This window comes from Myodes glareolus, chromosome 18 (genome assembly GCF_982192425.1).
Source record: "Myodes glareolus chromosome 18, mMyoGla1.1, whole genome shotgun sequence".
Classification (NCBI taxonomy): domain Eukaryota; kingdom Metazoa; phylum Chordata; class Mammalia; order Rodentia; family Cricetidae; genus Myodes; species Myodes glareolus.
In genome coordinates this window covers 13,184,167-13,208,914 of record NC_142043.1, presented here as the reverse complement: position 1 = coordinate 13,208,914, position 24,748 = coordinate 13,184,167, and the positions used below count along the sequence as shown (strand labels likewise).

The 24,748-nt window shown below is 41.7% G+C and overlaps 2 protein-coding genes across 2 annotated transcripts in view; one reads left to right on the top strand and one right to left on the bottom strand.

Moving 5' to 3' along the window:
• The window catches only part of Runx2 (RUNX family transcription factor 2), a 312,262-nt gene that overhangs the window by 258,445 nt on the left and 29,069 nt on the right, over positions 1-24,748 (bottom strand). The gene's annotated exons all lie outside the window — the stretch shown is intronic.
• The window catches only part of Supt3h (SPT3 homolog, SAGA and STAGA complex component), a 351,815-nt gene continuing 341,648 nt past the window's right edge, over positions 14,582-24,748 (top strand). Inside the window, exon 1 of the mRNA XM_087897976.1 lies at positions 14,582-14,816. The gene's annotated coding sequence lies outside the window, so the exon portion shown is untranslated. The remainder of the gene's footprint in view (positions 14,817-24,748) is intronic.

Genomic DNA, 24,748 nt, shown 5'->3' with positions numbered 1-24,748 from the left:
CCCCAGCAACCCGCACGTGCCTTTGCCTCCCAAGTACTAGAATTATAGGCACTCACCATCAGACCTGGTAGCACTAATGATTATTAAAATTAGCCAACTCTGAAAATTGCTGAAGATGATCCAAGTTCTATAGTGTCAAATATTCAACCAATATTTAATTCTGTATATAACTGTAAATAAGTGTATATGTCTTAATACTATGCAAATTTGATCGCATCTTTAATCAATAACAAAATTTTATGTATACCAAAATTAGCTTAAAATAATTTTTTTAGGATTTATTGTTAGTAAATATTTGATTTTTTTTCCATACCCATTTTAAATACCTATAGTAATGGTTAACCATTGTCAGTTTGATGGGACTTAAAATCACCATGGAAACAATCTCTGACGATGTCTGAGATGGCTTGTCTACATTAGGTTAATTTGGTTAATTAGATTAGTGTGGACTCTTGGATTCCAGACTGAGTAAGAAGAGGAAGTAAGCAGAGCACCAGCCTTCATCTCTGTCTGCAATGGGACCATGTGCCTCAAGCTCCTACCCCCATAATGCTCCCCCACCATGGTGGGCCAAGCCTGCCTCAAGCTCCCACCACAGTGGACTAAGCCCTCAAACTGGCAGCCAGAATTAACTCTTACTTCTTCAAGGTTTTTTTTTTTTTTTTGATCAAGTATTTAGTTGTAGCAAAGAAAGGTACAACGATACACCCAGGGACAATACAGACTTCCTGGGTAGAAAGGGCTGTGAGAGGGGACTGTTTACGAAGACTTCCATTAGAGCATATGCCACAAAGCATGCAGTGGAAGAGAGCAATTAATGACACAGGGAGTGAGGTCCTAGGCTGGGGCCATAGATGACAAAGCAGTGCAAAGGCTAGAAGAGCTCCTCTGGGGAACCAGCTGATTTACAGGAGTGACTTAGGGGGATTTATAAAGATTGTTCTTTTCATGTTTGGGGATGAATGCAGTGACGCTGGGTGGCATTTGAAAATGGATAATGAAGACACCACCTTATGTATACAATTTTGTTAAAATCTTCTTAGTCACGTACTTTTGCATATTCATAATGTTGAAGTAGGAATTGGTTTCTAAAGGATGTCCATCAAGAATGTGTGTGTGTGTGCATGTGTGCATGTGTGTGGTATATGCATGCACGCACATATGTGCATTGCGGATGGGGTGTTCTCATCCACCTATGTGTGGAGGCCAGAGGTGGTTGTCAGATTCTTTTCCTTAATCCTTTTCCACTTCACTTTTTGAGACAGTGTCTCCCAGTGAACTTGGAACTGTTTGACTAGACTGGCTGTGGATCCCTGGGGCCCACTGTCTCTGCCCCCCAGTGCTGGAGGTCAGAGACACACATTGCCACATTCAGCTTTCTATCAGGACCCTGGAGATCCAAATCCACGTCCTAATGTTGTGCACCAAGCACATTACACACCGAGCCATCTCTCCAGCTCTGCTTGTAAAATACTTTAAGAAGAAACAGAGTAGCTAAGCAACCTCTGTAAATCAAAGCCACAGCTGAGATCTGGTGGCACAGCCCCTTAGCTGCTGTGATAACAGCTCCTGTTTACTAGGCACTGACTACAAATGGGCGTTGTGCTCTGAGCTCTGTGTGGCTACTCTTGCCTGCTTCTCCCAACAATGCTCTCCAGGTTTAGTTAGTAGGTGGGGAAAATGGAGCCTGATAAAGAGGTGGGGAGCCTCTTTCTCATCTTCACATTGATAGAAAACAGTGAAGTTGAGCACTCGACTACAAGCAGATACCCAAAATGATTGTATAAAGTGACACCTGGGAAGCAAATCAATGGAACCACTGACCAAGTTCAAAGGAGAATGGGTTCCTACAGTCTGGACTTCCAAATATGAGTACAGAATAAACATCACCTGGACAGTGAGTATGTTCTAGGCACAAGGCTAGGTTCAATGTTTGATGCAGGGAATACTAAATTCAGGTAGACCCCAGCAAATCAGTATTGATGTCTGATTGTGTTGTTCATGGACAATTGTTTCCACTGTGCCGATAGCAAATGAATAAATGCAAGTTTTGCATGAAACAAATATCAGAGAGCAGCTAAGCATGACATTAGTCTAAGCTATGTGGGAGGGTGAGGCAAAAGGACCGAGCACAGAAGTTAGGCGGGCATCTTTGTTAACGTGGCCAGGCCTATCTTAAATATAACAATAGCAGCAAAAAAATCCACCAGCACCAATCACATATAAACGGTGATCATTTTTAAATTTTATCTCTATAAAATAGTGGAAAGGATTTGAACAGACATTTTACTAAAAGAACAACAATGGCATTCTTGAAATATTCGGGAGTATCATGAGCCTGGTCATTAGTCACTGGGGAAATGCAAATGACACCACTAGGAGATGCCATTTCCCATCCGCTAAGACCCCTGCAATCAAGTAGACAGTAACAAATGCTGACAAGGGGTGTGCAGACAGGAAACCCCAGACACTGCTGGTGGGGACGTTAAATGGTGCAGCAACTTCGGGAGACATTTGGATTGCTCTTTTAGAAGTGAAACGTAAATTTACCATACGAATCAGACATTCTACTCCTAGGTTTGCAAACTGAAGTAAAAACATGCATCTGCAAAACTTACAGAAAGCACATATGACCATTATTCATGCGGCCAAAAACTGGAACAGCTCCGATGTCTACCAGTTAGTGAACGGGCAAACAAAATGTGCTGCGTCTAGTCAGTGGGTATTGCTATGCAGCCATAAAACCTGAGTGAAATACGGATATATTTCAAAGCGGAGGAACATGGAGGACATTATGCTAAGTGAAAGACCCCGTGTTCAGATACGTATTACATGTCTCTCTGTGATGGGTAGTCTTGATTGGCAACACGGGAGGGTGGAGAAACACTGCAGAGATAAGCAGAGCACTCCTTTAGATCTGAGGCTGTTTGCAGAGAAACTGCCCATCCTGCTTGCGCATGGCACCAATCAACAGTGCCAAGTGCTGGAGGGCCGAAAGGAGGAAAGTGGAGGAAGCCTGCTGCCACCTGCATTCACTTGGCAGCCACTTTCCCAGCCAGTGTGCGCGGTTCTGTTCCACCATGCCTTCTCTACCATGGAGGACTGAAAACTCTCAAACCATGAACCCAAACAAATCCTGTCTTCCTTCTCTCATTTCCCCAGAGATTCTATCCAAGAAACTAGAAACTAACCCACTCAGTTTATGAGCTGTCCAGAGTTGTCAAACACACACAGAGAAAGCAGACTAGTGGCTGTCTCAGGCTGGCCATGGAAGTGGGGAGCAATCATGTATTTGGGCACGAATGATCTTCCTGAGGCCATGAAGATGCTTTAAAACTCAGTTCTGGTGATGGTCACCCAACTCAATAAACTGATCAAACCAGTGAATTGTGCAGCCAAAATGATGAACTTATGGAATAACTGTCGCTTATAGTTTATTCATCATTATAAAAATTAGACTTTTAGTTACTTTGTGTGAAATAGTTTCTTTTTTATAAGCTTTTTTCATTCAAAAAATTGTTCTATAATGTCTGTTAGAAGAGGTTCTTGTTTGAAAACATTTGCATCTGTCAAGAAGTCATACCTACTCGGGTTTCCTGTCTTAACTTTAACTAAGAGATCTCTTCACAGCTAGTCATAGTGGTACATGTTTATAATCTCAGCATCAGGGAGGGTGAGATCGGAGGATTGTGAGTTCGAGGCCAACCTGGATTCCATACGGTAAGATTCTTGTCTAAGAAAAAACAAATGAAATGCTCAAAATGCCCTCCAAAACCAAAAATAACACCCCAAAAAGGAAGAAAACTTTCCATAAAACAAAGAATCTTTTTTTTTGTAGTTAATTACTTAAACTTAATTGCTATTTCTCTAACTCTAAAATTATTTGAGTTCCGTTGTGTATGGCTTATTTAAAATGCTTACTTTTACAGGCTGTAGCAATAAAGAATAACAGAAGTAGTGGTCACCCCCTGAATTTTGTGACACTCTTTCCTATTTCAAATGCTTGTCACATGATCTCCCTCCCTCCCCTAAAGCCACGTTCCAGGATGAATGGCACAATTCCTGCTCTGCAGACCAGGGTCAAAGGCGTAGATCAATGGTAGACTCCCTGCTTGCATGAGCAAGGTTCGGGGTTCAGTTCCTAAGAGTTCCAAAGTAAAACGAAAGAAAAGAAGTGCAGCCGGGCAGTGGTGGCGCACTCCTTTAATCCCAGCACTCAGGAGGCAGAGGCAGGCGGATCTCTGTGAGTTCGAGGCCAGCCTGGTCTACAAGAGCTAGTTCCAGGACAGGCTCCAAAGGTACAGAGAAACCCTGTCTCCAAAAACAAAGCAAAAACAAAAACAAAAACCAAAAAAAAAGAAGTAAAGAAAAGAAGTGCCTAAATTTTGCATTTCAGAATAATTCTGGTGTTTTCTCTAAAAGATGTGCGTCTCTTGCCTCACACACCCAACATCCTTAGGAACCTGCACTCCCAGCAAGCCTCCTCCAGTGCACAGTTTCTATCAGTGGTACTCAACCTTCCCAAGGCTGTGACCCTCTACTGCAGTTCCTCATGATGTGGTGACCCCCAACCATAAAAAAATCTTTTCATTGCTACTTTATAACTGTGATTTTGCTACTGTTGTGAATTTTAATATAGATCTCTGATATACAGAATATTTAAGAAGCAACCCCCGCGAAAGGGTTCCCAGAGGCTGAGAACCACTGTTTCACATCTGTTTCCACTGACTGCCTCTCCCACCCTCCTGCCCACCCCCTCTCCTTGTCATGGCAGGGAGAAAACCTGACAGCTGCCTTTCCATTTACCAGCGTCTCCTTCCACCTCCTAACTTACTAAACTTTTGAAATGAGTGATCTGCTTCACCTGTTCATACGTCATAAGTCATCAGTGCCGGTTATGCCAGTTATGGATTAAAGTCCTGGAGCATCTAGGTTGATGTGACCGGCGCTATAGATCTTTAGAGGGGTGAGCGTGTCAGGGCTTTTTAGGTCACTGGAGAATATCCTTGAAGGAAACTGTGGGGAACTGGCCTCCTTTTCTTCTTTTCTTTTGCTACCTAGTGAAGAGGACCAGTTTATTCCACCTGGCCTTCCAGGGCCATGATCATTGGCATGCCCACCAGAGACTTAAGTCAAACAATCTGTCTAGTCCTGGATTGGAATCTCCAAACTATGACCCCCAAGTAGATATTTTCTCTTTACAAATTAATTGTTCCTGTATATATATATGTATGTATGTATGTATGTATGTATGTATGTATGTATGTATGTATAGTTATGTAGTTATGGAACACTGACAGATACAGCAAGTATCTGGGCTGGCTTGCTGCTGCAAAGGGGGTGCCTAAACCCCTCAGAGTGCAATTCAGGGGTTTGTTTCCTCTCTCTTACCAGGCAACTTAGCCCTCCTGTAGAACAAACCCAACTTATAGGCGATCCAAATAGAACCCAAACTGCTGAGTTACAGTGGGAAAACGCAACTGCTGTATGAAACGAAACTTTCTAATGCAGCTCATCGTCATAGTTGGAGTAAAATATTATTCACTGAAATCATCCCATCATTCTTGGAATTAAAAAAGAAAAATGTAAAATTGCTTGGTCACAGGAAAGTCAGGTTAAGGGGGGGCTTAGCTGCCTAATTTGAATTTCAGAGTATTGGGGCCCTGGAAACTCTACTCTGTGTCTTTTGCACTCAGCTCTGTTGGAACGTGCTAAGCTGATGTGTTTAAATGTGTTTTTTACAATGCTTCATGGTAATGTTTCTCCTTATTTACACAGTGCTTTAATCGGGCTATAATTGTCTTACTAGTCATCCTTCTTACGAGCCATTATTTGCTCGCTATACAAATTCGCTTGGAGAGCTCCGTCTTATCTGTAAAAGTAATCAGGGGAAATGTCTCATTGCTTTCTGCATGTCACATCTGGTTCTTAAATATGAATTTCTCGATGCCATATTTCTTTACGCAAGGCACACCTGGATAAGTCAGCTTGCTCACCCACATACACATTTGGCTTTAAATAAATTCTTAAAATCCTTCTTGGCTGTGAATCTGTTGCCTTTTCCATTGTTTGGGGCAGTCCAAAGACCATTCCCTAGGGAGCGAAAGTGGTTCTAAACTAGATTCTAAATATTTGAGCAGTGACAACATTGTTGGAACAATGGTAGTAGAAAATGACTTTATTATTGGTACGCAATAAAAAGGATTCAGTTGTGAACATGCATGTAATTACACACACACACACTATTGAGCTATGCTTGACTGGCCTTCTCCAGGTTCATTAATAACCACTTCCCATTTGCTCACTTATTTTGTCATATGTCATTACTTGCTGCCAGGTAGACAGTAGCCAGGATCAAGACCTGAAGATAAATTTATGGGAAACTTAAAATTGAGAAAATTTCATTCATAAATATTTCCCCGTGAGAGCTGATCATCATCACTTAGAATGAGATGTCAGCGGTGCCCAAGCACAATCTGAGCCCTGCTATTACAGTGCTGGGCCCAAGAATACTTTTGATGAAGTGAATGACAATTTCATTATTTCTCTATTAAAAGTTTAAAACTTGAGTAGAGAGGCACTTTTTGAAAACAGCATTTGCGTTGTACGGTTTAGATGAAAGGACTCTCTTTGTTCAGACTTTGCAAACCTTGTATGACACCCGTTTCCACGTAGATTCACAGAATCTCTAACATGCCAAGTAAATGTGCTTTACTGTAATATGGAAAATATTACTAAAAACTGCCTAGGATGTGGTTGAGTATCACAGTTTGTACTTCGTCATTGCTTGTTGGTTGGGGAAGCCACAGATTCCGAGGAAACTCTAGACAAGCATTTCCCCAAGAGGGTTGGCTTGCTAAGGCAGACCACTGAGTCTGTCCTTGGGGGTTTCTGATTCTGTAGGTGTGGGGTGGGGACCACATATTCCTTTCTGATAAGAAGCAGATGTGGCAATTCCATATCAGAACCAGTGCTCTGTCCTGGCTAGCTTCGACTCGACCAGCCTCCCGCGCTCCCCACTGCTCACAGAGGCTCAGCAACCCCGAGTCATTTCATAGAGGACTTATCTTGGAATCCCCCTTGTCAGGAAAACAGCTTCTTTTCTACAGTAGGAAAAATCGGGGTCAACTTGCATGGATAGCTTCATGTTCATTTCTTTCTTTAGTCTAGCTACCTTCTCTCTTCCATGGTAGATCTCAACCAGTCTTGGACTCTAGTAGAGCCTTCTGCGGTCTCTCACGGGATCCAATACTATCCACTCTTGCCAACATTTATCATCAGATTTCTTCTACCCTAACTGTTCAACATTTTTCTCTTGGCCAGTTTTTTCTCCAAACCGTGTCAGCAGGCCCAAGAGTCTTTAACTTAAAAAAAAATCTATTCCTTGCCCCTAAAAAAGTTTCTAGTCAACCTGCTTCTTTTTGGAGAGAATAAGGATTTTCTTTATCTACTTCTCCCGTCTTAAATCAGAATAACCAAGTTTCTTTTCCTAGCTTCATCAAAATTGGTTTTGCCAGAGGTCACCTTGAACTGGCTAAATCCAGTTCACATTAAAACGTTAGTATCTTTAATATGACTCTTGGAAACTATTCTCCTGCATCAGGAAACTACTACTTTTCTCAGTGGGCTATTTATTTGGTTTTGGTTTTGGTTTTTTGAGACAGGTTTCTCCGAATAACCTTCGGTGTCCTAGAACTCATTCTGTAGACCAGGCTAGCCTTGAACTCACAGAGAACCTCTTCCTCTGCCTTCTGAGTGCTGGGATTAGTGTTAAAAGCATGCACCACCACTTCTCAGCTTCTCAGTGTTCTTTAAGACAATCTGCCTCACCCACCGCAAATGTCGAGGACCCAACTTTTGGTTCACTTCTCCTCGTTCTAGAAACTTGCTTTTCTTTGGCTTCTGCTATGTCCACATAGAGCCTAGTTGAACATTTTTTTCAGATGGAATATAGGGATGGTAAAAAATATCATACCTGAGTGTGTAAAATAATGAATCATGTAAGCATCAGGTTCCTAAAGCTACGTGTCCATTGCTGTGGTTTGAGAATCTTGCCATTAGATTAGATTTTGAATATTTGGCTCCTGATTGCTGGTGCTATTTGGGTAGGTGTAGGAGGTGTGGCCTCGCTGGAGGAAGCATGTCACCGGAAATAGACTTGGAGAATTTAAAGACTTCACCCATTTCTAGTTCATTCTCTTTGCTTCATGCTTGTGGTCCAAGGGGTGAGCCCTCAGCTCCCTGCTTCTGCTACCATGACTTAACTATGCCATCATGGACTCTAGTTCTCTGGAATGATAAGCCCAAATAAACTCTCTTATCTTTGTTACCTTGGCCACATTTTCTATCACAACCAGAAAAATCATGCGTCCGTTTAATCTTGTCGCTTTAGACCTTAGTTTAGGCTTTGCTCTAAGTGTTACCTCCACCACTCATTCTGTTTGGTTATTCCAGTAGGTTATTGGTTAGAGCCATTTGGGATTTTGTGCAGTTATCTGAAAACATGGCACATCTAAAACCATCACTCCTAGTCTTGATATCCTTGTCTTGATAAATGCCACTAACCATTTGGTAACCGAAGAAATCTTGAAATCATCTGTGAGTTCCCTGGTTGGATTGAGATTTTGTGTGTGTGTGTGTGTGTGTGTGTGTGTGTGTGTGTGGTGTGTCTGTGATGTATGGGATGTTCATATGTGTGTGTGTTTGTGTGTGTGTGTGTGTGTGTGTAGGTCAGAACATAACCTTGAGTGTGTGTCCTTGCTTTCTACCTTGTTTGAAATAGGTTCTCAGTTATTTTCTTTTCTTTTGTAGTTGCATATGGCATGCTAGGTGGCCTGTGAGCTTCAAGGGATTATTTGGTCTCCATTTCCCATTTCACCATGAGAACATGGGGATTATAGGCATACACTACCATGCCTGACTTTCTACGTGATCTCTAGGGATTCCTTAAAGTTGTGTGGCAAGTGCTTTACCCAAAGTCCTGATTTTCGCGTATTACCAGTCAGGAACCAAATCCTAGAAAGTTTCCCTCCTTCCTATTTCTGCTGTTATTTTGTTTCCTACTTCACTGTCTCAGCGCTTCCCTATTTTATGTCTTTACTGAACTATTAGCTTCTTCCAATTTTTCTAACTTGTCTTGCACATGACTTCCATCTTTCTAATCATGACATCACCTTAAAAACAATTCCAACACTCTCAATTTCTAACTACATAAAGCCTACATTCCCGACCCTGAGGCCCAAGATCCTGACAAATGTCTTCAAAAACTCTGTGGTCCATCATGCTGAGCTTGTGATTCCCTTTAATAAATCATACCTTTCCTAACGCTGTCCCGTCTGCTTAAATCATCTTTTCCTATTTTGTTCACCCTTGATTTGCTTTTAAGACTGAGTTTTGAGTCATCTTCTCTGCAGTAATAATGACAAATATGAAAACCACCATTTATTAAGTGTCAGCAATGTGTGAGGCTCTTCACATTCATTCCCATGTGATACCAACATTATTGTAAAAGTTTATGCTGCTGTGTTCAGTTGAGGAATGAAACTAGTGAGACGCGGAGTGGCTGCCTGCCTTGATATCTTTTTCTGTTCCATCCCACATTCACTGCTCTCCACGACTACTCCCTGATTTTCTATCTTCTACAATTTGTACACAGAAACAGAAATTCTTAATATTAGAGTTGACAGTTGCAAAGGAAATGAATTATTCAGAAAAATACAAGCAGCAGGTGACCAGGTAGCCTCAAAGACTAGAGTTGCTAGAATCTCAGTTTTTTTTTTTTAAGAGATAACCAAAACCAAAACACTCAGAATTAGCAGTGCATAGGACTGTGTGGGTAGAGGTTCAAGCAGAATGGTGAAAGGGGCATGGTACCAACACATACTCATGCAATGGGAGGCCTTCTAAGAGCAGAATTCACATGCAGCTGTGTCTCTGTAATGAAAAACCCCGTCCATCATCTCCAAACATTAGTCAGTTTGCTGCGCCTGTATAGAACTCTATGGAAACACATTTGGGTGAAATCTAGGAATAGGGTTATGGTCATCTCTGAGTGGTTGTGTGTGGAGTGAGGACACACTTAGCAGTTGATTAATAAACTGCACAAATTTGGTGTCGGGTGGAGTTCAGTGCCATAGAGAACAATACTGGCTCCAAAGAAACATGAAGAACTGTTGGGTTGGGCGTAGGGCTTACAGATGAGGTGAAATAGTGGCACAAGACATTTTGACCTAGAGGCCAAAGGTCAAGGAGAACTTAGCAGACAATATATATTGTCCCAATGCCTTTGACTTTCCTAATTCCAGTAGCAACATGCCTTTTGGAAGGCAGGATCTCTATTGCAAATCTTTCTCTAGCGCTAAGAATGCTTTGTGTGACTACTGGAACCTCAGTACACATTTGTCTCATTGATGCAGGACATGGTGGTGTATGCTTGCAACCCAGATGCTGGGGATTGATTGAGGCAGAAAGATCATGAGTGCCAGGCTAGTTTGGAGGCCAAGCTAGGAGGACCATGAATTTGAAGTTATCATGAACTACACAGTACAATGCTATCTAGAGAAAAAGAAAAAGAAAAAACAAACACAACAACAACAATAAAAAAAAAACCTGTCAAGTGGACATACATTTACTGTATTAGTAGAAATAAACTCTGGTACTTGAGATAAAGTTTCTCTTTATAGTCCCATGTCTAATGCACGGCAAGATAAAAGTTATAAAATTTTACTGATAGCTCATTAAAAGCTGGAATATAAAAATCACCGCACATTACAGAGCATTTTCAATTGGTCAGGACTTTTCCATCTAAATCCTGGTAACAACACTACTTTGCAGATGTTCTTTCCCTGATGTGTAGAGGATGATCCTTGCTTTCAGAAAGACTGAATACCATTACCAGGTTCCTGTGGCCAATATGTGGCACCAGAGCCCATCTGTTTTGCACTATATCTGACTGAGTTAATGAGGTTGTTGAAAAAGGATACTAGAAAAAGAAGAAAAAGAACATATACATACATACATATCTGTAGAATGCTAGAAATTAAGCCTGTTTGTACATTCTTTGATCATTATTTAATAATTGATTTGAGCATTACTTAGTCAAAATAGGTTTATTACAACCAGCTTTGGGGTGTGAAACAGAAAGGACAGGTTGCATAAGCCACACACATGGCACCAATTAATTTTTGGCTCCATTTCCACATGTAATAGAAAGGGAAATCAGTTGTTAATAATTTGACAAAATGCATGCAATTTTATATCTAAATATTTTGGCTAAAATACGTTTCAGAACTGGATGTTCTATATATTGATCTCAACTTGACAACCTGAATTCTCTATCTTATTTTCAAGTACTAATGCCCCCCAATATTTTACTTTGGTTTTGCTCTTTTCTTATTTTAAATAAAAAGAGTCTTCAATTTCCTTGTATTTCCTTAAAAACACAGTGAAATACACCTGTGTCGCACGCTTTGACTCTGCAATGTCTTCTGGAGACTCCCGCTGAAGGCTTAGCTGTGGGCTCAGGGGTGTTGGGGAAGTGATTTTATTGGGCAGATTCTTAACTTATTGACGGTTCGATCTGCTGACAAATTCATAGTTTGATAGAATGATTGGGAGGTCATGGAAACTAGAAGATGGGGCCTAGTCAGAGAAAGGAGTTTCCTGGAGGTGTGTTACTGGGGCTTTCCTTTGTCACCTGAAAGGTGTACTGTTTCCTTCTCTCTCTCTCTCTCTCTCTCTCTCTCTCTCTCTCTCTCTCTCTCTCTCTCTCTCTGCGCCTCCAGTCTGCCTTGAGGTGGGCAGCTTTCCTGAGCTACACCCTTCTGCAGCATTATTTCTGTCTTTCTACAGTCTTAGTAAGTCTTATGTAGCCAGTTGACTGCATATTTTGGGACACAGTGACCAAAATATCTGCAGAAACTCCTTAAGGAAGGAAAGCTTTCGGTGAAAGAGGGATTTCAGCCTGCCATAGTGGGAAGGACACAGGGCTGTGGTGGGGATTCTCTCTGGGGAGCAGTGGATTTGAGGCTAGAACCATTCACAGGCTGAGCGTGCAGGCCAGAACCAAGACAGGTACAAACCCTTAGTGGTCTGCTTCTTCTAGGCAGGCATCACCTCCAAAAGCCTCCATAGACTTAGAGCTTTTAAAATAAAAGCCTGGATCTCTGTGGGTTCAAAGCCAGCCTGGTCTACAAGAGCTAGTTCCAGGACAGTGTAGGACTGTTACACAGAGAAACCCTGTCTCGAAAAAAGCAAAAATAAATAAAAATACAAATAAAATAAAAGCGTCTTTGGCCACTTAATGCAATCATCACAAAGTAGGAAGGGGGCCTCAGAATGCACACTTTGCACTAGCGATTTTGTCTGAAGATGATCATGCCAGTTGACACTAGCAAGCTTCATTTTCCTTTAATGACACCAAGAGATGGGGCGTCTGCAGTCATGGTGGCACACGGCACACGCCTTTAATCCCTGTGCTAGGGAGGCAGAGACAGGAGGATTTCTGAGTTCGAGGTCAGCGTGATCTACAGAGAATTGCAGGTTCCAGGACAGTCAGGGTGCTCTGTTACACAGAGAAATCCAGTCTCAAAAAACCACAGGGGGGAAAAATGGGGAAGTGTTTTGTTTGTTATAGGGGTGACGTGACTTCACTTGGTCTCCTGCTCTATTTCCCCTAGTGGTCTCCAAAACCTTAATTTCAGCAAGAGTTTGTCATTTTAGTTTTGTTACTTTATAAACTGAGGACATGGCCTCCATAGGGTATGGTTGAGGGGAACGGTTTTCTTGTAGATATGACGGGAAGTACAGTCAGAGGCATCTGGAAAAGTCTAGAACAGGTAGAACAGGGAAAGTCTAGAACAGGGAGGAAGCAGCAGACTGAACATGGCCAGCAGACTCACCTGGCCATGGGAGGAGAGATGTGGAGAGCAAGAGAGGAAGACAAGGAAATACTTGCAAGGGAGACCAAGAGGGAGGGGAACAAGAGAGCACAAGGCTGAAACAGCAGGGTTATTTGGGATGGGAAGGGGGGTAGGAGCAGAAGAAATTTAGGGTAGGGGCTGGGGGAGAAGAGCTGAGTCTTGCCCCAGGGAGCTGGGGCAGAGGGAGCCTGGAGGCCAACCTGATAGGCACCATGAATCTATCCTGATTTTTTTTTTTTTGGTCCTGACAGTTATAATTTGTTTATAAGTCAAATCTGGTCTTTATCTATGGAGGTGAAATGCCTGTGCAATGACATCTTAATTAAAGTGATCCACCTGCAATTTATTTCTTTGTATACTCTGTCTCCTGTTTTCACAGCAGGTTTTTTTTTTATTTATTTTTATTTTTTTTAAAGAAAGGTCTGAAGTAGCTCAGGTTGGTCTTAAAATCACTATGTAATCAAGACTGACCTTGACTTTTCCAATTTTGTGCCCAGCCCTATCTCTTATTTTCTTGGCCATATACTAAAATTTGTCTTTTCACCTACTGTATATAACCGAATCTTACTTTTTAAAAAAAGTAATGACAATTTTGGCTACTTTCCCGTACACTGTACACTCTGCCTAGGATGAGTAAGCCTGGATTTACACTTACTTCATGTTGAATCTCCACATCCTAAATAGACTTTTGGAAGTGTATTTGACGAATGGTGAAGTGTCTGGCAATTAGACACAAGACGACTGCAATCCAGAGAGGAGATAATTAAATGAATGGCTCTGTTAAAGACGCTAAGCAAACAGGATCACTTCAGAACACATACATTCCTAAGCAAGGCGTTAACGGAAGCAGTAGTGCTTGAAAAGCCCTGGAAAAAGGTGAATCACTGGACACTTAGTAAGTAATATTTGAAGTGGTAGGATTTGAGCATGGATAATGTTTTCTTCCTTAAACGGCTGAAAAAACTGCTAAAAATATAAACAACAGTTCACAAGCGCCATGAAAGTCAGGAGACCCCACTGTATTGATGCTTTAAAGAATTGCTTCTTCGACCATCAACCACCAGAGGAGGTCACATGCACAATTCAATACAGGTGGTGCAAAAGGAAAAATGACCACTCCTTGTTTATAAAGCCTCCCAGATAGCGCAAGTTATCAACAACAAAAGCATGTTCTTTAAGTAATTAATCTCAGTAGAAACGAACTGGGGGAAACTTTGCAGACAGCCTGTCATAGGCGGGGTGAATGAAGCTGGTGTTTCAAGGTCCCGGAACCCAGGGTCAGCACACAGTGCTTCTCCGAGGTGCAGGTCTTTTCGAACTCTGTGCCCCTTTGTCATTCGAAACAGGATAAGATTCTAATCACCCCGACCCCTGAAGAGAAGCTTGCACGGACAAACTTCCAGTGCAGACACTGACTCCTTAAAAAATCCTAGACCCACAGGCTCACTCCTGCAGGCTGCAGAGTATGTCGGCACCGTGTACACCCGGTTCCTCAGCCCGACCGGCACAGCAACTCCAGCTCTGAGGCCGCCGCTCCCTCCGCCTTGGCGGGAGCACGACGCCCCGCCCCCGGAGTGTGGCGGAAGTAGTGGGAGCGGCGCGCGCCACCTCGCCGGCTGCGCATGCGCTCTCCCCGCACGGGTTGGCGCGTTCGTCTAGTTACCTCAGTCTCCGCCACCCCCGCCCCTCATAGTGGCGCTCTCGCCATCTTGCACCCCCTTCAGCCTAGCCCAGTCACCTTTTCTCTTTCCACAATTTTTGTCCCCCCCCATACCCCGCCCCCTGCCCATCGTGTCCCGGGGCCGCCGCCGCCGCCGCAGACACCGCGCCATCTCTGTCCCCTCTCATTCTCCACGCGGGACGCGCAGACGTGCTTCCACGTGTCCTTAAGCAGAGGTTGTGGGGCGTGTGGGGGCGGCGGGGAGTGGGACGAGGTCGTGGGAACGCCAGGGACGTGGCAGCCAGAGGTCAGGCCCAGGGCTGCGGGCCCAGCCGAGTGCAGGCCGCCGAGTGTGGGGTGCGCCATGACTCCTCCCCGTCGTCGGTGGGCGTGGGGCGAGGGGAGCCCAGGGCTGGGCAGAGAGGCACCTTTCGCGTGTCACCCAGGTTGTGTTGGGGTGGGGAGTCCTTCAAAAAGGAAGGCTCTGCTTCATGGAAGTTAGGTAGCATTAGTGAAAGTTCAGCGTGCCAGGAGAGACCCAGAGGACACAGAGATGCTGCTGTCACCGCCCGCCTCTGGGACCCCTGGGGAAATCATTTAGCTCGTGTTGTGGGGTCTAGATGGGGATCATCACAGCCTGGCTCAAAACTCAGGTTTACGAGAGAATATTTGTGTACTTAAAGCTTACATCAACGCCAGCAGAGTTCTCCGCTGTGATTAATTACCTATGAGTTTCATGTTAAGAAATTGTCACCTTGCCTTCTCTTAGGAAAGTCAGGACAGTTGGTGTGACAAATGAGAATGAAGTTATAGAGATAGTAAATATGTTTGACGTTCAGACAGAATCCCGGAAGCAGTGTCATTATTGTATACCCGGATAAATTAGCATCATGTCCCTGAAGTTAGTGGGAACTCAGAAAGAAATGAGGACATGTTTATTTGGGAGACACCTGGGTCTCCCAGATCACCGTTAAAAGATGACTTGAAACAACTGGTAGAATTTCTGTATGTTCCAGAGAGGCAGAATTTGACTCCTAAAGTTTCTTGGTGCTACTTGGTAAAACCAGAACATAGTGAGTTATGCTGTTGTGAGTCGTGGCCCCTCAAATCCCCTCACCCACCCGGAGGGCCTTTAAGTACATTAGGTCTACCCTGAGGGCTGCGCTGCCTAGGGGAACTTTCTGCCACGCTGAAAATGCTATACACTGTGGGCTTCCAGCATGGTAGCCATCAGGGGCAGGTGGCTCTTGAGCAATGGAAACGTGGCAGGTGCCACTGATGATTAGCAAATTAATTATAATTTAAGTGGCCACCCACACGCACGGTGGTTGTTGCATGGGATCGCACAGGTCTGCAAGGTTGAGAGCTGTCGCGGTCTTTGATTTGGTGGAGTTTTAAGTCAGCTCAGCTTTTGGAATAATTATATCCAAATATTGCCTTTCATTCAAAGCGTGGGTCTGCTAGTATTTATTTACAGCTTGGCAAATTAAAGCAAAACACTCCTTTGACTTCTTGGTTCGAAAGCTAGCGCCAGATTTAGCTGGAAAGAGAACACTAGCTGGAGTTTTCTTTAATCAGCGCTGGCTTCCACTGTCTTTTATCACTGGGTTAGTTCTTCGTGAAAGCTTGCAACTCTTTATTGCTGCCGTTTTTTTTTTCCTACCATCTTTGAAAGCTGGTGCTTCCCCCTTTTAACCTTTTCGATAATAAGACAGTTTAATACCTTATAGTGGCGATCTTTGAGCAATTTTAGAAGTCACTTTAGTATCCCTATTCAAACTTCTGAATAGAAAATGAAATTTGGTGATCAACGTGTCGTGAGATTACTTTCTTTGAAATATGCCCAACTATTTTTTGACTGGGTATTTGTAAATCTTGAAAATAAAAATCCTCTTCTTTTTCCCCTTTTCTCCCCTCTCCCTTCCTTCTTCCTCCTCTCTTTTTCTTCCTTTTTATGTACTGGGGATTGAACCCTGGCCCTCCCACATACTAAGTGGCGGTTCTGCCACTAGACTGTACACCCAGTCCTTGAAAATAAACCCTGAGAAACAAAAACAGAATGAAACTGTCACGGTGTCACGGTAGATCTACACCCTGAACTCCAGCCTGATATTTGTAAAACATTGCCCTTGGCCTCAAGGCTGGAGATAATCCTTGGTTCTGGAATGACAGTTTAAAGCTCCTGTCTTACATCATATGCAGAGACTAGTTCATGACTTGCAAATCAGACTGAGCTGGTCTTGAGTGGACAGACTATCTTAAGTTTTCTGGGACAGTCACGTCCCAGCATGCTTCCTACCAGAACCCCTTTCGTACTCTCAGAAACATTCCAGTTTGGACTGTGCTAACGTGGCCACACTTTTTAAGCTTGTCAGAACTCTTAGTCTTGGAAGGATTAGCTATTTAGCAGTCTCCAAAATACACTTGCTGAAAATAGTGACAAAGTCCATGCTGTTTCACTCATGGGATATTTGGAATAAGGCCAGAGAGTGACTTGGTCCCTTTAGCCACTGACGATTTAAATGTTTTACTTTGTATAGAAATCTTGGGTAATATGCTCGTTGGTCCCTTTTGGTGTAAAGAGCTACAAATATGCCGGTACAGTAAAAATAGTGAGATTGAGTCGTCTTGTTTTCCTGTTGAGAATGGGTGTTTTGGTGAGGTCAGATAGTAAATCAATCAGAAACCTGCTTGTATTAGAATTAGAATGCAACGATTTTGCTTATAGTTCACTTACATTATGAGAAGAGATTTGGCCATTGCATTACTGTGTTAACGGAAGGGGATGAGCTGTTCTGTTTGCTATTTTAAATGTTGATGGCCATGCCACTGAGCCTTGTGTGTCTTCTGTAGTCCCACTAGTTTAGCCTTGAACAGACTGTCACTCACAAGCTGCCCGCTTTGAGCTTGCTTAATGTTAAAACCCTGAAGTGTTTGTAAAGCGCTGTGCCTTTGCTTATGTTCCTGCTCATGTTTCCCGTGACATCTTCTGTGCACCCTTGCTTAGCCATTATCTCAGGGATGCTGGGAGAGAAGTCTGTTAAGTTTCCACTCTAGAGGAACTGAGGGGGAGAGGTGGTCTGAGTTGCCCAAGGTCACATGATAAGCCTCAGAGCCTGTGTTTGAACTCCAGAGCTCAGTGCTTTCCTGCTACACTGTGTGAGCATAGGCAGATAGTTCACAACCAGGTTCACTGTGACAGACACCTTGTGAAGGTCTTGTGAGTTAATTATGATCCACTTTTATTTGTGTGTTCCTCGTTGTATAGAAGAACGGATTCTGGACCAGGAGTCAGGGGGACCTCAGTTTTAGTCCAAGCTTGTGTCCCTAAAAAGTGGTGTGTCCTTGGGCAGTTCAAGAAACCCCTCTGGGCTGCAGTTTCCTCACCTGAAAAATGAGGGATTTGGATGAAATTAGTGATTTTCAAACTGTGGTTGGAAGCCTGCTCACTTGTCGGCCCCTCCCACCCGTTTACACGGTTCAGTCTGCCTGTTGTTTAGTCATGGCCTACAGCCTCCTTTAAATGAAGACTATCAGGACGTAGCATTTAATTTACTAGACTCTCAGATAACCAATGGCAGTGTCAGCCCCTGACTGCAATGATTGTAGCTCTGATAATTTCGTATTACTTTAGAGTATCTGGAGATAGGCATCTTTTGCAAATGAAAAATCTAGGCATTTTTAAAATTGATAATTTTTTTTTTTGTTAAGATATATGCCTGCATAGATCAGGTTATCAGCTACTTGAGATCAAAGCTTCCCTTTTTTTCTTTTTAAAAAGATTTATTTTAATTATATATGTACACACACATCTGTGTGGGTACCAGCAGAGGCCAGAGGCGTTGGGACTAGAGTTACAGCAACTTGTGAATCTTTGATGTGGGCTCTGGTAACCAAACTTGGGTCCCCTGGAAGAGTAGTGTGTTCTTTTAACTACTGAGTCAGCTCTCTGGCCTAAAGCCTTACATTTAAAAAGAAAAAAAAAATAGGTCTGAGACATTTAGCCAGTATTTTTAGTTTCCTCATCAGTAGTGGGAAAGTACTGGCCTAGTAGGGTGATTGTGGAAAAAAACAGAAAACAAAACAACAAAAAATCTGAGTTACTGCAGTAAAAGACCAAGTAAAGCCCAAGTCCATTCATTCTTCATATACATGAATTAAATCGCCATTAGCCACACAAGCTGTACTGTAACCAAATCATTAAATTACCATTGGTGAATTGTATATGCTAAATATTAGATGACAATAGATTTCTTTTAAGGAGGGCTATTTATAAAACATGATTTTAGGCTAGAACAGAATTGTAATGTTTAAAAATATCCACTCATTTAAAAAAATCCTCCTTTTCTGCTATACGACTTACTATTAGGATTGTTAAGTGATGGCTAGATTTCCCACATACTTAAAGAAAAATGCATAAAGTCATTGAATTTTCTGTAAAAACAATATTGTCAAAAAGTGAGTTTGCTATGGGATTTGCCAGTATGGATGCTGTGTGTTTTCAGCTGAGTTGTTAGATGTAGTCTACAGTGTGATTTTATGTATATTTTTAGAAAAGAATAATTTTTAGAACAAAATTTAAAAAGGCCAATAACATTAAAGAACATGGAATAGAATTTTAGCCTAATATGAACTTAGGGGAAAAAATATAGTAAGATTCTCCCATGTTTGTGTGGCAGAGAGCTCTGATGTCTGTAAGTTAATTTATCATTAGGTAACAAGGAAATGAAAGTGTTTTGCTATTTTGTGCGTGTGTGTCTGTGTGTCTTGTATTGTATTGCATTGCTGTTTATTGAGTCTCGTGACTTACGCATTTAAGGCAAGAATTCTGTTGCTGAGTGATAGTCCTTCCCATTTTATATTTTTTATTTTCAATTCAAGTATATTTTTGAGTCCTTATTGCATTGTGGGCTTATTGTTTTGTATTTTTTTTTTGAGACAAATTTTCATTGTGTAACAGAGCCCTAGCTGTCCTGAAACTCACTTTGTAGACCAGACAGGCCTTGAACTCAGAGATCCGCCTGCCTCTGCCTCCTGAGTGCTGGGATTAAAGGCATGCACTACCACGCCCTGCTGCATTGTGTTCTTTATAATACCTTTGTGAGGGAGACAGAAATCATTCTTGAAAGATGGAGGAAGTGAACCTGAGACCTCAGTTGATTCTTATAAGTTCTGGTATATTGGTTAGTTATTCCTTTAAAGAGCCCATGTCCAGCCAGGTGTGATGATACAGTTCTTTAATCTCTTCACTCAAGAGACTGAGGCAGCAGGATTGCAAGTTTGAGCTACCTAGGAATTTCTTTCTTTCTTTCTTTCTTTCTTTCTTTCTTTCTTTCTTTCTTTCTTTCTTCCTCTCTCTTTCTCTCTTTCCCTCTTTCCTTCTTTCTTTCTTTTTTTTTTTTTTTTCGAGACAGGATTTCTCTATAGCTTTTGGAACCTGTCCTGGAACTAGCTCTTGTAGACCAGGCTGGCCTCGAACTCACAGATTAAAGGCACGCGCCACCACTGCCCAGCACTACCTTGGAATTTCAAGGCCAGCCTGTGACGGTGAGTCAAGGCGTTGTACCAAACCAAGGCTAGCCAGACCAAATCAAACCAACGAAACTCCCCTCGCCATGGCATTTACCTTATAAGACATGACTGTCAGCCTGGAACAGTCCCTTCTTTCTGAATCTCTCACAAAGCTTTGTGGGTTCTCCCCAAGCGTCTGATAGTTGTCTAGTATGTTTTTATCTGGAATTGTGTGGATTTTTTGTTCCTTTGCTTCTGTTTGTCTCATTTCCAAGCTTCCTCTTTTTATCAAATAATAGCGTAATTGTGTTGTTAGTTTCTGAGGTTAAGCCTCTGTCACCTTTGCTCTTCTTCCATTGCCTACTCCACCTGCAAGTTAACTCTACATTTGTAATATGTTCTTATTTCCACTTGTTCCAGAAATCAAAGGCACTGACATCTCTTGTCTATACAACGTAAGTAGTTTCTGCTTTCCTGGGTCATTCTGCAGCTGTCCTTAAAATATTCCATGTTCAAAGTTCTCCAATAGCATAGTATTTTCCTTCAGTAAAAATTAATCTCTGTTGGCCTTCAAGGCTTTCTAGTTTGCTTCCTCCTGATGACGCAGATCTCCCTTTCTGTTGCATGCATCCTCTGTTCACTGCACTCTGCCCACAGTGGTCTTAGGGGCAGGTTCTTGAGCACTGCCTCTTGCATTTTGTTCAGATCATATATCGTCACCCTGTAGTTGAAATTCATTTGTTTACATTGTTTTTTTATAGCACTACAAACTGTTTTTGTCTGAGTGTTACTCCTTACACTGTAATGGGTTTTTGTTGTTGTTGGTTTAGTCATTATTATATCCTGAGGCTATAGAAGGCCATTTCGCTCTCAGTCAGTGTCCAGTAATTATGAATGAATAGCCAAGTGCCGAACTACCCTCGTTCAGGCTTTTAAAAAGACATTGCCAATGTCTTTATGATAAGAAGGGGAAGAGTGAGGGGAAACCAATCAGTGACGAGTTTCTGTGTCTGTGTCGTTTCATAGATGCTGTCCTCTGCCAGTAGCTGGAGGAGGGATTCAGTATGGTACAGAAGTTTGAAATGAAAGTAATGCACATTCACTAAGATAGTATTAACCAGTTGTGGTGGTTGATCTTCATTGTCAGTGGGACTGGACTTAGAATCATCTAGAAGACATATGGGAATGTTTCTGAGGGTGTTTCCAAAGTACTTTAACTGAGGAGGGAAGACCCATCTGAATGTGGGTAGCACATACTATAGAATCGGGTCCCAAACAATATAAAGCCAAAAAGAACACATGAACCCCAGCATTCATCTGTGTCTGCTTCCTATAGTAGATCAGTGTGCCCAGCTACTACTGTCACCATTATGCCTGACTGTATCCTCTCTAACTGTGAGACAAAATAAATCCTTCCTTAAGTTGCTTTCATCAGGCATTTGCCATAGCATTGAGAAAGAAAGAAATACAGAAATAGAGAAAATTGGTTTTTGCTGTGACTATCTGACCATGTGGCTTGTAGGCCTTTGGAACTGTTTTGTAAAAGGAATTTGGAAGAATTTGGACCTGTGAGCTAGAAAAGCCCTAGAATGCCATAAATCATAGACATCCGACCTTTTGACATTGTGGTATGATGCCATCTATAAACCAGCTGGGCTGCATTCATAGCTTTGCTGGGCTGCATGTAGTTTGCAGACTGAAAGTTGGATGTGACTGCTGTGAGCAGAACTTAAAGGGTGCGGTTTGGGCGGCTGGAATGCTGAAATGAAAGAAACTAATCCTGGCTCATGGGATTTCAAATGGGAAAGAGGACTCTAGCAGGACTTGAGGCTAGAGGCTGCCTGTGCTGTATTCTGGAAAAGAATGGCTATGTTTTGCCCATGGTTAGAAAACTTGTGTTATTATTCTACATGCTATAGATGTTTTATAGATACTTTTACACCTTTTGAGTTTTTGCGTTTGTAGTGATTGACCTTTTGGTATTTTTCATATCAGTAGAAATTTAGATTATGTTGTAACTTGATTTTTTTAACACTAAACCAAAATGGAGCACATAATAATGTTGAATTACCTATATTTTTCCTGCTTTTGGGGTTTTATAAAACTATTCTAATTAAAAAATTATTTATAGTATATTAGATGTCTAGGTTATGAAATGTTAAGATTGAGACTCTGTAGATGTTGAGTAAGTACATGGATCTGACTTAATGTTCCTCACCAGTAATAAAGAAGAACTAGTCATTACATTTTATGTTTTTTAATTGCTAGTTGGTTGATAGACATTATAGCCCAGATTTTGATATTACTTCTAGGATATAGAAACTAATAATAAGTCTCAGTTCTTTGAGGTGTATGATGAAATGTTGTTTATGGGATGTCTTCTTTGGTCATGTTGTCAACAGAATATGTTCTTTAATGGATACCCAGTAACATAGCCACTGCATTTTGTTATGTCTGTCTTTACCCTTTACTACAATTGGAACTTTTTGTGTTTGGCAGCAATACTTTCTAATGAAAGGAATTTTGCATGCACATATACATACATACGCATGTATGTTTAGATGAAATAAATTTTTATTTTCCAGAATGGAAATAATGGTTTAGCGATCAGATTAACACAGTATTAATCAGAAATGAACTTTTTCCTGGGATTCACTTTTAAGCTGGCATGTTGAAATGATCTGGGACTGCACATCTGAATTCATTTTGTAAAATATGGCAAGCAGCTGCATCCCTGTGGAAGCTGAACCAACTGCAGGACATTAACCCATTGAGAAGATTACAGTAGGGTTTCAGTTCCATGTTAACTGTATTTATTAGTGAAAATTGACTTGAGTGCTTCTGCTTTTAACAGACTTTTTATGTCTAGAAGAAAGGAAATAAAGCATTGGAATGATAGGACTTTGATGTGTAAAGAAGTTAATGTCTAAAGAAGTAATTATCTAAATCAAACAAAATGTGGGTACAGGAAAGAATTATTTTGGAGTCTAATGAGCTATCAGCTCATCATGTCAAGAAAAATGTTCTTCACCTGTTTGATTTAGAAATTAAGTAACTTGTCTGTGGAAGACTGGTTGTGGTTGTAATAAATTTGGATTGAACCCTTTACCTCTTTCCAATAAATACTCTTGATAGGAACCATTTCTAGTGGGAGACAACTGAAAGAAAACTGGGCATCCATCCTAGGGCTTGGCCCTTAATGTAAATTTGCCCTATGAAATCTGTCCTCTTTAGAGAGTTAAAGTAGGGTGACTGGATTTGAACTGAAGAAAGGACAGATTGCTTCAGCGGTGCCTCACTCACTATAGACTATATTAACCCCACACAGTGCTGTGTGTATCAGATCTGAAACTGATCAACTCAAGGCCTGATTTGGGAGGTTGGGGTTAATACACAATCCTTGAGATTAGTATTTCTTCAGGCCTTGTGTTTGAACCACTAAAAACACTGGGTGTGGGGTGTGTGTGTAAGTGGTTCTTGAAAAAAGGAGGTTGTATGTTCTCTTTCTGATGGTCTGGTTGTGGAAATCTGTAGTTCTTGTTTTCTTCTAGTCATAGACTGGTGGGGTAATTATTATTATTTTTTATCCCAAGTTTCCAGCTGGAGTTTGATGGCTCGTGCCTGAAATCCCAGAACATGGGAGGTGGAGGCAGGGAGTTCATTGCCGACTTGGAATAATGAGGGTATCTCAGAATCAAAACAGAGCAAGGCAATGTGGGTAGTTTCTTTCCTTACTTTGTTTGTAGAAAAATAGTAATTATTTCAAAGTTATTGTGAAAAATAGCAAATTTATGCTTAAAGGAAAGTGATAACTTTTCTTAGCATTAGATTTCTTTTTAAAAAATGCGTTTGGGCATTAGTTTTGGATTGAGTGAAATGTTTTTGTCTTTTCAAGTGTTCATGTTGTGTGCCTTAGTTAGTTCTAGCCGCTCAGCATAGGCCAAAGGAATATCAGGGTATTTTAGACATCATCACATGTAAGTATCTCTACAAACTTATGACATAACTAAGGTGCTGTTCACCCTAGAGCCCTGTGCCGTGTTGCCTTTTCAAAAGCTTCTCATCTTGGACACTTGAGTGCAGTAGCTTTTTCTCTAGCTTAGCCTCATGGACCCTGTCCTTGAGGAGTGCCCCTGGGCTAGATCCCCTTGGTGATTTTTATCATTTTTCACACATTTGGTCAGATTAAAAGGGCATATTATGAAAATGAATTTGACAGCCATACGGAGAGTGACCTGAGCGTGAGAGAGGTAAGAGTTAGTGGAGGGCTGTAGTGTAGAGAAAGGGGCAGGAAGAGGACCTTGTCTTCCTGTACATCGCGGGTATAGGGAAGGTGAAAGATAGGAGATTTTTAAAGTTAGGTACTCTAAATTGATATAAAAGCTTTTGTTAGATCAAGATGGGGTATTTTAAATATCTTTATTTTAATAGCTAACATTTATTGTGTACTTACTGTATCAAGATTGTTCCAAATTGTTTTCTGTATGAGTTCATCTAATTGTCATAATAATCTTTAAAAAGCAGGGCTATTATTCACATTTTATAGATGAGATAATGGGAGCAGAGAGAAGTAAAGTAACTTCTGTAAAGTCTTAACAAAGTAACAGAGCTGAGGATTGAACCCAGACAGTCTGTGTCTGAAGCCAAACGTTGAAAT